Source organism: Amblyomma maculatum, unplaced genomic scaffold (assembly GCF_055883805.1).
Source record: "Amblyomma maculatum isolate TAMU_Amacu unplaced genomic scaffold, ASM5588380v1 scaffold_15, whole genome shotgun sequence".
NCBI classification, from domain to species: domain Eukaryota; kingdom Metazoa; phylum Arthropoda; class Arachnida; order Ixodida; family Ixodidae; genus Amblyomma; species Amblyomma maculatum.
The window spans coordinates 4,258,243-4,270,823 of record NW_028146740.1 but is presented as its reverse complement, the minus strand read 5'-3'; positions in this window follow the sequence as shown (position 1 = coordinate 4,270,823).

Here is a 12,581-nt window from a genome sequence, read left to right as displayed (position 1 = left end):
TGCTATACTTAAAAAACATTCTGGATAGTTGAAAGAACTGGAAATATTGTAGAAGTGCTGGCCTAGTATATCCGCCTGTTCTTCTATACTTGTTGGTACTCCTGGGGGTGTTAAAACCGGAATTATGAAGGTAGAGTAAGTACCGTTTAGTTTGTGTACCTGTTCCCACATTTTGTTAGAAGTGATTGAGCTTTTTATAGAGGATATGTAGTTCCTCCAGGATGTTTTTTCCGCATTTCGGCGAATATGCCGGGCCCTGGCTCGCGCCTTCTTAAAACGTATTACATTTTCATGTGACGGATACCTTCGAAATATTTCCCAACCTTTGTTTTGTTGTTGGTTTTTGCAATTCTGCATTCGCTGGATCACCATACTTTGTGGTGGCATTTTACCATTCCTGTGGATTGTGGAATAGCCAGGCGGGCAGCATTTATGTACAAGTTGTGAACAATTTGTTCAGTTCGTGAATATTTTAAGTTTCTGAAGAGATTTCATCTAATTTAGCTTCCATCTTAAAAAGATCCCAGTCTGCCATATGTAGTTTCCAGCGTCGTGGTTTTCTGGGGCTGACATTTGGTGCAGATGATAGGGTGATTAGTGTGGGTAAGTGGTCGCTCCCAAAGGGGTTGTCCGCAACATCCCAATTAAAATCGCTAAAAACACCGGGTGAGCTAAAAGGCAAATCTATACAGCTCATTTTCACCGAGCTTGGGGAGCAGTAAGTAGGTTTACCGGTGTTTAGCAAGCAAGCGTTATTGCCTATAATAAAATCCTCTATAGACCTCGCATGTAACTTTTTTCGCTCCCCTAAAATGCAGAGTGGGCGTTAAAATCTACTACCAGCAGAAAAAGTTCTGGCAGTTGATTTAAAAGGTCTTCTAACTCATTAAGAGTTACATTAATATGTGGCTGGAGGTACACACTGCACATAGTGATTGCTTTGTATGTTACGAGCGGCCGCAGCTTCCAACCTAGTTGTTAGTTTTTGTTCCTGTTGTGGAATGGATGGATGGATGGAATATAGAAGCGTCCCCTTTGAAACGGGGTGGCAGCAGTAGCTATCATGCTCATTTTTCTCCCTATATCTTAAATATTGATTTCGAATGGGTAACTAAATCATCATTCTATTTATTAAATTTTTGTTCCTACAGTACTAACATTATGTCACTTCTCTGCTTTTAAGCCACCAACCTTCCAGTCGTTTTTTGCTAGTTTCCACTGCCGGTTCATTCACCCGGCCACTGTTATCTCTAAACCCCAGAGCTTCAGGAACAGTGATTGCGCCTGCATCAACTTCCGGATGGATACCATTACATTCGAGTATAATATGGTCAATTGTTTCACTGGAGTTTCCACATACAGCACATGCGTCATCGCCATTGTTAAATTTCTTTTTGTAGCTGCGTGTTCTAAGGCACCCTGATCTAGCTTCAAAAAGTAGGGCACTGAATCTTGAGTTCTCAAAGGAATCTTCCTTCCTGATCTGCATTTACTGCTTTCGGTATAATTCCACACTCTGTTTATTTTCCATCGATTTTATCCAATTTTTACGTTCTGTGTTTTTCACCTGTTGCTTAATGCTCTTTATTTCTCCGTCCTTGTGGCTAGCATACTTACTAGTTAGTTTCCCAGTTCTTTTCCTCCATTGTGAGGCAACGCTTTTTAAGTACAGGTATTTAAATACTTTAGCTGCCCATCTGTTACTGTTCAATTTCCTCAGGCGTTCCTCATATAATATTTTACTCTGAGCTTCCCGTCCTTCGAAAGATGCACAGCCCATATCTCCCTGTACCGCCTCATTGTAGTTTTGCCGTGGGCACCTAGTGCTAATCGTCCAACGAATCTCTGATTTATTTCTAATGTCGACTGTACCTCTGATTTTAGGCACAAAACCGCATTTCCGAAAATAAGTCCGGGCACCATAATTCCTTTCCAAATACCCCTCAAAACCTCATACATATTGTATCCCCACAATGCCTTATGCTTCATTATCCCAGCATTCCTTCGCCCTTTGGCCTTAAGTGATTGCTCATGCTTTCCAATGTATGCCAATCCTTCGCTTACCCATACCCCCAGATATGAGTAAACGGGTAAAGATATGGGCCCAGCTGACGACAGCGCCCCAAACGGCAAGCTAACCAGGCGGACCGCCGGGAGACCCCGGCATGGGGGGCGACCGCGCCAAGCAGAGCAAAAACTGGCGCTATTACCTGATGTATAAATAAACATTTTTGCTTGTTATACCGGCTACGTCTACCACATGGCGGCAGCAGCGGGATAACCAACGCAGCGTGACACCCAGGAGGACAGCGAGCCCATCGTAAGCGGCCGCAGCTTCATGCCAGACACTCGCGGCGCGAACGAAGAGCGCGCGAGCGGCACTCCGAGAATGACGTTCAACCTGCTCGCCGTGGAACTGCCGACAAAGCTCGATTTCCGCAAGCCCGAAGATTGGACGCGATGGCACCGCAGGTGGGAACGCTACCGACTCATCTCCGGTCTGACAGGACCGGACGAGACGACGCAAATCAACAAATTACCTTACGCCATGGGCGAAGAAGCGGAGTACGTGCTCGCTGCTTTGAAACTGACAGACGAACAGATGGCATGATACTCCGCCGTGGTGAGTGCTTTTGAAAAGCATTTCGTACCTCGAAAGAATGTCATCTATGAGAGAGCGTGATTTAACTCTCGGAAACAAGTGCAGCATGAAAATGTCGACGCATTTGCGACTGAACTGTTCAAGATGGCCGAAAGATGCGATTACGGAACTCTCAAAGACGAACTGATTCGGGACAGGCTCGTGGTCGGCTTGCGAGACATAAAACTCAGCGAGAGCCAGCAGCTTGACGCAGAACTCACTCTCGAAAAAGCAATCACTGCTGCCCGCAATTCAGAGAGCGTGAAACTTCAACAGAAGGAAATTCGCTCCATCGAACAACCAGCTCTCGACATGGGAGAAGTTTGCGGCCAGACAAACGTCAAAACTCGCCGGAACGAAGCGAAGGTGCCTTTCAAGTCGCGCCCTCAACGTACACACAAGACGGGAGACGTACGCTGCAAGTGGTGTGGTGGTGTGCATGACCACACGAAGACACAGTGTTCCGCGATAGACAAGACGTGCAACCAGTGTGGGAAAAAAGGCCACAACGCCCGCGTCTGCATGTCTAAGTTGTGGGGCCCTGCGCCACATATCTGTAGGGCCCGTGGCGCGCCGCGCATTCAAAGGCCGCGCCACTTCCCAATACTCCCAGCGCGCGGCCTGTTTCCCTCTCCCCGCTCGTTCTGGGATAACCGGTCCCTCCGAGGGGCTATAAAGGAAGACACGCGCTGTCGCCTCGCTCTCTTCGTTCCTGCTCTTCGCTCCTGGCTGTTGACTACAGAGGCGACCCGCCGTTCGCTGCCTGCCCGCAGCCTCCCGGACGACGACCCCCTCGCTGACGTGAGATTAAAGATGTTTGTTACACGGCCCGCTGTGTATTTGTCGTGCGCATCTCTCAGGCAGAGGAATCGCCCACAACTGGCACCCAACTGGGGCTGAATTAGCACCCATGTGGACGATTTCTCTGCCGACGTGGCAGCGCACGGCAACACGACGGGCCGGTTCTTTGTATGTTAGGCGCGACGCCATTTTGAGTGTAGTGTTAGCGTGTGTGTATATGAGGCGGAGTGTAGTATAGTGGTGTTTGTGAGGTGTTTTAATTTTGTTGGGTGATGTGTGTGTTTTTTAGTGTCGGGCGGTTTGTGTTTTAATTTTTTTTCATATGTTGTACATACACGTGAGGGTTGTAGCCGCGATTAGCCTTTGTGACTAGCCTCCTGACGCGTGCTAGGCGGTAGTCGTGTGCATGAAGCTGTTCTGCGCCTCCCGACCGGCCTCAGTTGTTTAGTGAGAATGCCGCCGAGAAAAGACGTGGCAGATACGAACGCCGCTTCAGATACGAACGCCGCTTCAGATGCCGGGGCATACGGGAGTGAGGCAAGGAATGCGCAGAGCACGCACAGGTTCCCGACGCAGGCGCGCTTATGCAGCACATGACCGCGATGTTATCTGTATTAGCCGATCAACTCGGCTCAGTGGCTAGCGCCAACCAAGCCGCAGCTGCGGCGACAGTCTCATGTCCGCGGATAAATGTAGAGGTTCCCTCCTTTTCCGGTTACACGGACGTGAAGTCAGTACACGAGTTCTTGCAAGAACTCGAGGATTATCAGACGGCACTGGGTTCCCCAGACGACGTGGTGCTAGCGCAGGTAATTCCCGCAGCACTTGTTGAGATCGCGGCGCGATGGAGACGCTGCCAGCCGGCCTTCCAGTCGATGGCAGACTTCACAGATCGCTTCGGCGCCGAGTTCTTGCCGCCCGATTACGAGCGCCGGACGCTTGAGGAGCTAGGGTTGCGCACACAGCACCCAGAGGAGAGCCTCCTCGAGTATTTACGCGCAATGCAGGAGCTCTACAAGATCGCAGATCCAACGGCAACCGATCTTGAACAGGTCGCGCGCGTGATCAGGCAATGCCATCTGTGCTTCAAGCCGTATTTGCGGGGACGTGGTTTTGCAAATCTCGAGGCCCTAGCACAGGAAGTGAAGGTAGTGCAGGCGGATTTACTCTCTGAATTGCGCTACCAGCCACCCCCCAGGCCAGCCGAATCGCTAGAGCCGTGATGCGCCTGGGCCGGAGGCCAAGACTCTGCGCCGCGTGCCAGAGGCACAGACGTAATGACGGTAGCGCAGGAAAGGCCAGCGGAAGGCTCCGCTATTCCTCGCGCTCTTGACCCGTACGCGTTCGAGCAGCGGCGTCGAGCGACGTCCGCATAGGCGCGGAGAGAGGGGAGAGACGTCCCCAACCGTTTCGTGGAACGCGGCATCCCCCGACCGCGCGGCAGGTGAACGATCGGCTTTGCTGGAATTGCAACCAGCCGGGCCACGTGGCACGAGAGTGTCAAGCAAGGCGTATGCAGGGAAACGCGGACCACCGGCGGCGATAATTGGTAACACCAGCCTGTCGGCGGGAGAATTTCGTGGTAGCCACGGCAGAAAATGGGAAATGTACTCCCACGCCGCGTCACCGGACGACCGCCCCGGGGGCGCGGAGGTTTTTGTCCCCCTCGCCTGTAGAGCGCAAGGAATGTTGTCGCGCTCGAGCCCTTTTATGCTAGTGCGGTTAGCTGGTCAAAGCTACTCGGCACTCGTTGACACGGGCTCAACGCTGTCACTGGTCGGTGACGACGTGTTCGAGGCCTGCCGTAGATGTAACATCCGTGTCAGGTCAGCCGAAACCCCTTTGAGCTTAGCAGCAAGGGACGGCAAAAGCGGAGGGAGCAGTGCGTTTGGTCGCGCGTTTTGACGGCAGGAAGCGGAGGCATCGCTTCGTCTATTTGCCTGGCTTAGCCATACCAGTTATTCTGGGAAGTTTCTTTCCAGCGAAGGCATTGTGCTTGACATGGGGGAGAACAGATATCGCTACAGCCCCTTCACCCCCCTCATTCCCTTTGTTAGCGCTCCCAAACAGGAAATCGTCGCCCAGCGGGCGAGCGTTCACGCTTGTGTGGCAGACGGCTCCCCCGCGACGCTGAATGGTAGCCCATTAGAAGCAATTATCGCGTCCTTCTCAGGAACCGGTAGTCAGCGCCGAAGGCTTGTGGAAACTTTACTCCCGTTTTCGGATTTCTTCACACAGAAACCAGGCAGAACCGACTTGCTTCAGCGCGAGCTCGAAACGGGTGATGCGCGCCCTTTCAGGTGTAACCCGCGGCCGTTAAGCGCGCATAAGAGACAGCTTCTCGACAGCGCCCTTGACAATATGATTGATACCGGCCCGGTGAGACCCTCACAAAGTCCCTGGGCGTCCCCAGTCGTTCTAGCGCCAAAGAAAGATGGCTCGGTCAGGCTGTGTGTTGATTATCGAAAGTTCAACTCACTGACGCCTACGGTTGTGTACCCTTTCCAGTCGATCGAGGCTGTGATGTACGCGTTAGGGAACGCAAGGTTCTTCACAGTCCTGGATGCAAGCAGAGGGTACCTGCAGATTGAGGTGGCGGAAGGTGACATTCAGAAAACCGCATTCACCTGTCACCGCGGGCTCTTCGAATTTACTCGACTCCCGTTTGGTTTGTCTAATGCACCGAGCACGTTCATGCGATTGATGGACATCGTGCTGGGGGATGCAAGGTTGAACTACGCGATGGCGTACCTCAACGACGTCGTGATATTCTCGCAGTTGTTCGCAGAGCATCTCATTCACCTGAATTCCGTTCTTGAAAGAATTAGACGTGCGGGTATAACGATCAACCCAAAGAAAGCGCAGTTGGCATCAAAGAGAGTGAACCTCTTGGGATTTGTGGTTGATGATGGCACTTTGAGACCGAACGATGACAAACTGCAGGCAATTCTGAACTACCCCTGCCCGACGGACGTGAAAAGCTTGCAGAGGTTCTTGGGAATGGTTGCTCTCTACAGACAATTCATCCCTTGTTGTTCAGAGCTCGCTAGGCCGTTGAACCAGCTGCTGCGTGAAGGCTCGAAGTGGGTCTGGGCAACACCCTCTAGACTAGCTAAGGCCTCTCCATATCCTCCTCTCCTTCGTGTCTACGTCATCACACTACGACGGACCGGCCCTCCGCGCTTTCGTGGAGCAGCCGTCGTGCTATGTCGTGCCACCTCCTGCTTGGCGCTACTGCGCATGTGCGGAGAAGAACAAGCCGATGTATCGAATCTAAGAAACCTTTTCGATATCTTTATTACTGCTTTATTGCAAAAATAAAATATATTATTTTGTAAAAATTAATGTTTTTTGTTGAACAGCGTATTTTGTGAGCTAATATTGCTTTGTGCGCGTGATTTTTTTTTTCTTTTTCATCTTCATACACAGTGCTCGCCTGGAAAATGCGTTCTCACTACGATAAACATCACTTGTTCGTTTTTCGATGGTGGTCGCAAGCGGTCTTACGTTTTCACCGTTCTGCGTTATTTTTTTTTTCGTGCAGCGTGTGTCGCGAAACTGTCAACGCTGCGTTAGGAATGAGCACCAGTACAGTAACAGCAACGTGAGTGCATCGGTGCTCGAAGGTGCGTGTGAAGTTTGCAGGCGGTGATAATGCCTGGGCATTGCTGCGTACCGCGGTGTCGCGGGAACTACGATGGCGGTGAACGTGTGCGTGTCTTCACCTTCCTTTCGGACCCAGTGAGGAGTGCTCAATGGATTAAAGCTATCCACCGTGCAGACTTCACTCCAGGAAAACGGTCGATGGTAAGGAAAGCATTCTTCCAACTGTACATTTTGAAAGAGCGCAACAAAGACAGGACGAGGTAACAGAAGTAAAGACGAACACCTCTGTTACCTCGTCCTTTCTTTGTTGCGCTGTTTCAAAATGAATACGTACCAACTTGCTCAAATTTCTGCTTTACTTCTTACTGTCGTTGTTGCACCTCCTTCAGTTGCATTGAAAACGCTGTGGGCAGCATGTTGCGAGATAATGCCGTAGTGCTGCCTCTTTTGGACCTGCTAATATGCCATACATAAGTCATGGTATTGCTGACATTAAGTTCGCACGACGTTTATACGATATTCCCCGCCTTGTACTCCTGATGTCTCGTTTGTAAACTTAGGTTCTAAAACTTTTATTGCCTTTGTTTTTTGTTATCCCAGGTCTGCCACTTTAAACCATCCGACATGGTAACAAGTTACACGGATACGAAAACCGGGAAAGTAATTCAAGTCACGCTGAAGCTGAGCGTGACATTCTGAGCGCAGCAACAAACATTCTCCTGAAAAATTATTGCAAAGATAGGAACGACAGTCTTGTGCAAGCGAAAGTTGCTCAGAAGGGGAAGCTTTCCACTTTGAAACACTGACTGCTTGGACATTTTGTGTGTTGGTTGTTTTGACTTTTTGTGTGCAACACCTGTAAAGTTTTCTGAATACTTGTACTCTGTAATAAACATATCCTTTGTACGTTACACAGCTTGTTTTATTATTATCAAATTGAAAGGCAACTGCTCAACTCAGATGTCACGGTAGAGCTATAAGCTAATATGAGAGCCATTACTTATGGCAGTGTTTTCATTTGACGAAGCAGGGTAAGTGTCGTGATTGAAGAGCATATGAGTAGTAGCAAGTAGTAGCCAGATTTCTGTTAAACAGTCCCCGGTCTGTGATAGACCACAGGGTTAAATTTTTGCCCCCGAAAATAATTATTCAGTCCGCGCCAGGCAACGAGCTATTAAAAAAAATAAACATGTATGTGAAGACACAGCGGAAAATCAATACCCCCCCACGACACAATAAAAAAAGCAAATTTGCGGACTTTCGGGCAATATTAGGTGATAGTAAAAAATACTGAATAGCCAACATATATTCATAATCCGAAAACTGCTACTTACCAGTTTTCAAACATATTGCCCGCGAACTGTATACCGGAAATTATATTATACATATGCGTCACCATTAAACCATGTGGCCAAAATTTTCAGAGAATGATTTCACGTAGGGCTGCAGATACACGGGAACGAACGAGCGCGCAGCAGCCTTCATGAAAAACCCCAGCTCCTGCGCCCGTCGTAGTTTGATGACGTCAGGGAGGAGCGGAGAGGCCTTAGCTAGTCTAGAGGGTGTTGGTCTGGGGCAAGTAACAGAACGACGCTTTTGTTGCCGTGGCTCGCGCGATAGCGAATACCGCTAGTTTGCGCCTCCCCGACCTGAACAAGCAGTTTGTCTTGCAGACAGATGCTAGTGATACCGGTGTATGAGCTGTTTTGTTGCAGGAACACGAGGGCAAGCTGCGCCCTATCACGTTCGCTAGCCGCACGCTCACATCGGCGGAGCGGAATTACTCCGTGACCGAAAAGGAATGCCTGGCGATAATGTTCGCATTGTCAAAGTTCGACATGTACCTAGGCGGAGCGGTTTTCACCGTGCAGACAGATCACCGGGCACTTTCTTGGTTAAAGAGGCTGAAAAACCCCGCAGGCAGACTCGCGAGATGGGCGCTGACGTTGCAACGTTACGCGTACGCCATTGAGTACCGCCGCGGAAGCATGAATAAGGTGGCCGATGCTTTATCGCGCGCACCGTGGAAGGCTGGCAGTAGGGTATCAGAGGCGCAAACCAGCATTGCTGAAAGCGGCGGCGCCGCTGCTGGAGAGGAGGAGAGGGCTGACGCGAGAGTCGCGCCCTGCGTAGTTAAAGAGAGAAAGGAGGCGGACAGAGTTGCCGCGCTGTGCTGCGAGAGAGAGAGAAGGCGCAGCAGCTGGTGGCGGCGACTACTCGCCTGCCAAGAAGCGAGGCAGACAGAAATCTGTCTTGGGGAGTAGCGGTCAGTAGGGAAGAGCTAATTGAGGCCCAGAAAGCAGACGGTCTATGCCAGCGGGTGCTGACAGAGCTTGCGAGTAGTGCAGCTTGAGCCGGGAGCGCTGAGGGCAAGTACGACGCGTATCTGCTGGGCGATGATGGCTTACTGCTCTGCTACATCCCCCAACTTGACGAGGAAGACGCGATTGCATCGCCTTTCCGAGTTGTGGTCCCGAGGGAGTTGCGGAAACGATTTCTCCAGTACTTCCATGACTCAGCGCTGGCAGGCCATGGCAGCGGCAGTAAGACTTACGACAAGTTATGCCGTGTCGCGACCTGGCCAGGTATGAGAAAGGATGTGCTGGGTTACGAACGTATATGTCCTGTTTGCCAGGTAGCCAAGCCTCGGGCGGGGAAACCCGCTGGCATGATGAAGCCGGTAGTTAGCAACTATCCGTGGCAAGTGGTCACGTGCGATATCATGGGACCCCTCCCTCGCTCCGCGCGCGGAAACCAATATATCCTGGTAATAACGGACCACTATTCCAAGCGGGTTGGACCGTTCGAAGTTACGGCACGGACTACGCCACTCACCTACCAGCTGCGGTTGTTGACGAGCGGTGAAACCGCCGGTCTGGTGCACGCCGCAGACTTGAAAGCTTACCACCTTCGCAAGGACGATAATTGCGAAGCGGGGGAAGCTCAAGGCGATACAGCGATCTCCCCTAAAGAAAGGTGTACAGGTAGCAACCCGGTTCGGAACCGACACTATAACCTAAGGCCAAGGTAGTGCACGTCTTTGCTTCTTTCAGGATGCAGTCTGATAAGATTTTGCAGCAGCCAGATGAACACCGTCGCTTGGGCGGGAAACCGCACCCAGCGCATGGTTCAAGGAGGGGCCACTTAAACAGGGGGTACTCCCCTAGTTTGTAGGGGTTTGTGGCCCATTATTGTGACCAGCACGGCCATACTGGCCGTCGTCAACGAATCTGGATTGGAGCCCGCTGCCCATGCCTGGAGTACGGGCCTTAGGAAGCCAGATGTCCCCGGGGCGGAAACGCCTGCTGCAAAGGGGTCCCGGTGCATCCAGCACGGTGCCACGTGGAAAAGGGTCGACAGCAATGTAGAGTAGCAGCTCAGGGCCGCTGCCAGGCGTACCCGAGCCGAGGCCAGCTGCGCTGTGACCCCGAGGATGTGGCGCTGCCGGAGAGGGACCAGCCGGAACAGTCCCGCCATGCCTGCTGCTTCTCGCGTCCCACGGACCAGGTGAGATGGCACCCCGCCATAGCCAGGCGACAAGCCTTCATATTTACGCCGACCCCGGCTCGGACATGGACATGGCCCGGCTGCTGGCGGAGCCCGGGTCGGACGCTGAAGGGAGGGGGGGGGGAATGTGGGGCCTGCGCCACATATCTGTAGGGTCCGTGGAGCGCCGCGCATTCAAAGGCGGCGCCACTTCCCAATACTCCCTGCGCGCTGCCTGTTTCCCTCTCCCCGCTCGTTTGGGGATAACCGGTCCAGCGCGAGGGGCTATAAAGGAAGGCACGCGCTGTCGCCTCGCTCTCTTCGTTCCTGCTCTTCGCTCCTGGCTGTGTATTTGTCGCCCGCATCCCTCGGGCAGAGGAATCGCCCACAAAGCCGAAGGACGAGACCTCGAGTATCCTACAACGACCAAAGATCTCGGAGCTCGAACAGCCAGCTCTCGACATGGGAGAAGTTTGCAGCCAGACAAACGTCAAAACTCGCCGGAACGAAGCGAAGGTGCCTTTCAAGTCGCGCCCTCAACGTACACACAAGACGGGAGACATACGCTGCAAGTGGTGTGGTGGTGTGCGTGACCACACGAAGACTCAGTGTCCCGCGATAGACATGACGTGCAACCAGTGTGGGAGAAAAGGCCACTACGCCCGCGTCTGCATGTCTAAGCCGAAGGAGGAGACCTCGAGTATCCGACAACGACCAAAAGATCTCAGAGAGCTATATCTAGGCGAAATCAAAGTGGGAGTGAACACGCCGTGAAGGATTACTGCTACAGTGAACAACTTGCCTTTTACCTTCAAGGTCGACACCGGCGAGGATGTGATTGCAATCGCACACGACCAGTACGACAGAACCGTCATAGGACCCATCAAGTCAACGCAACATCTGTTGATAGGCCCAGGCCAGACAGCGATAGCCATTGTTGGCTACATCGATGCAACAGTCACTTGGTGCAACACTGAAGTCCAGGAAGCAGTCTTCACCATCAAAGGTATAAAAGAACCGCTGCTCAGTCGACCAGCTATAGAATCACTTGGGATTCTACAGCGCCCTCTTGAGCTAGACGAAACCCTCGCACAATCAACTGATGTCCCCAACTTGTTGGCGTCCTATCCAAAGCTAACGTCTGGGCTTGGAGTCATGAAGACTGAGTACTGCATCAAAGTCAAAAAGGATGCTGAGCCATAAGCAGTCAGTTATCCTAGGCGCGTGCCTCTTCCCCTGCTTCCACTTGTGAAGAAAGAACTAGAAAGGATGGAAGACTTGGGAGTCATCCAGAAGGTCGAGCGAGCAACCGAGTGGTGTTTTCCAATGGTTGTCGCACGAACAAAGAAAAATGAGCTGCGCATCTGCGTGGACTATGGTCAACTCAACCAACAAATAATACGCGAAAGTGTGCTCAGGCCTACGGTGGACGAGTGTCTTGTAAAATTAGCAGGTGCAACAGTTTTCAACCGCCTAGATGCACGAGCAGGGCATGGCAGGTGCCACTGTCCAAGGACTCTCGCGAATACACAGCCTTCATCACACCAGTTGGCAGGCTCCAGTTCCTGAGGCTTCCCTTCGGAATCTCCACAGCACCAGAGTTCTACCAACGAGAAATGCTCAGTGTGCTCGAAGGACTAGATGGTGTGAGTTGTCTACAAGATGACATCATTGTCTCAGGGAAGACAACTGAGGAACATGACACCAACCTACTGCTGGTGCTGAGGAAGCTGGAAGATCCAGGTGTTACCCTCAACATCGACAAGTGCTCCTTTCGACACAGAATTAACATTCTTAGGACACGTCGTAAACTCAACAGGAGTCAGCGCCGACCCGGAAAAGGTCAGTGCCATAGCCCAGCTCGACCCACCATGTGATGCGTCAGAAGTCAGGTCTTTGTTGGGCTCTGCAAACCACCTAGCGAAATTTCTTCCAGAGCTAGCACACTTTACGAAGCCTCTTGCTCCACCAAGACGCCGACTGGCACTGGGGCTTCCGCAGCAGAGTTTTGACAAACTCAAGCAAGCTTTAAGCAGGACGCCGATTC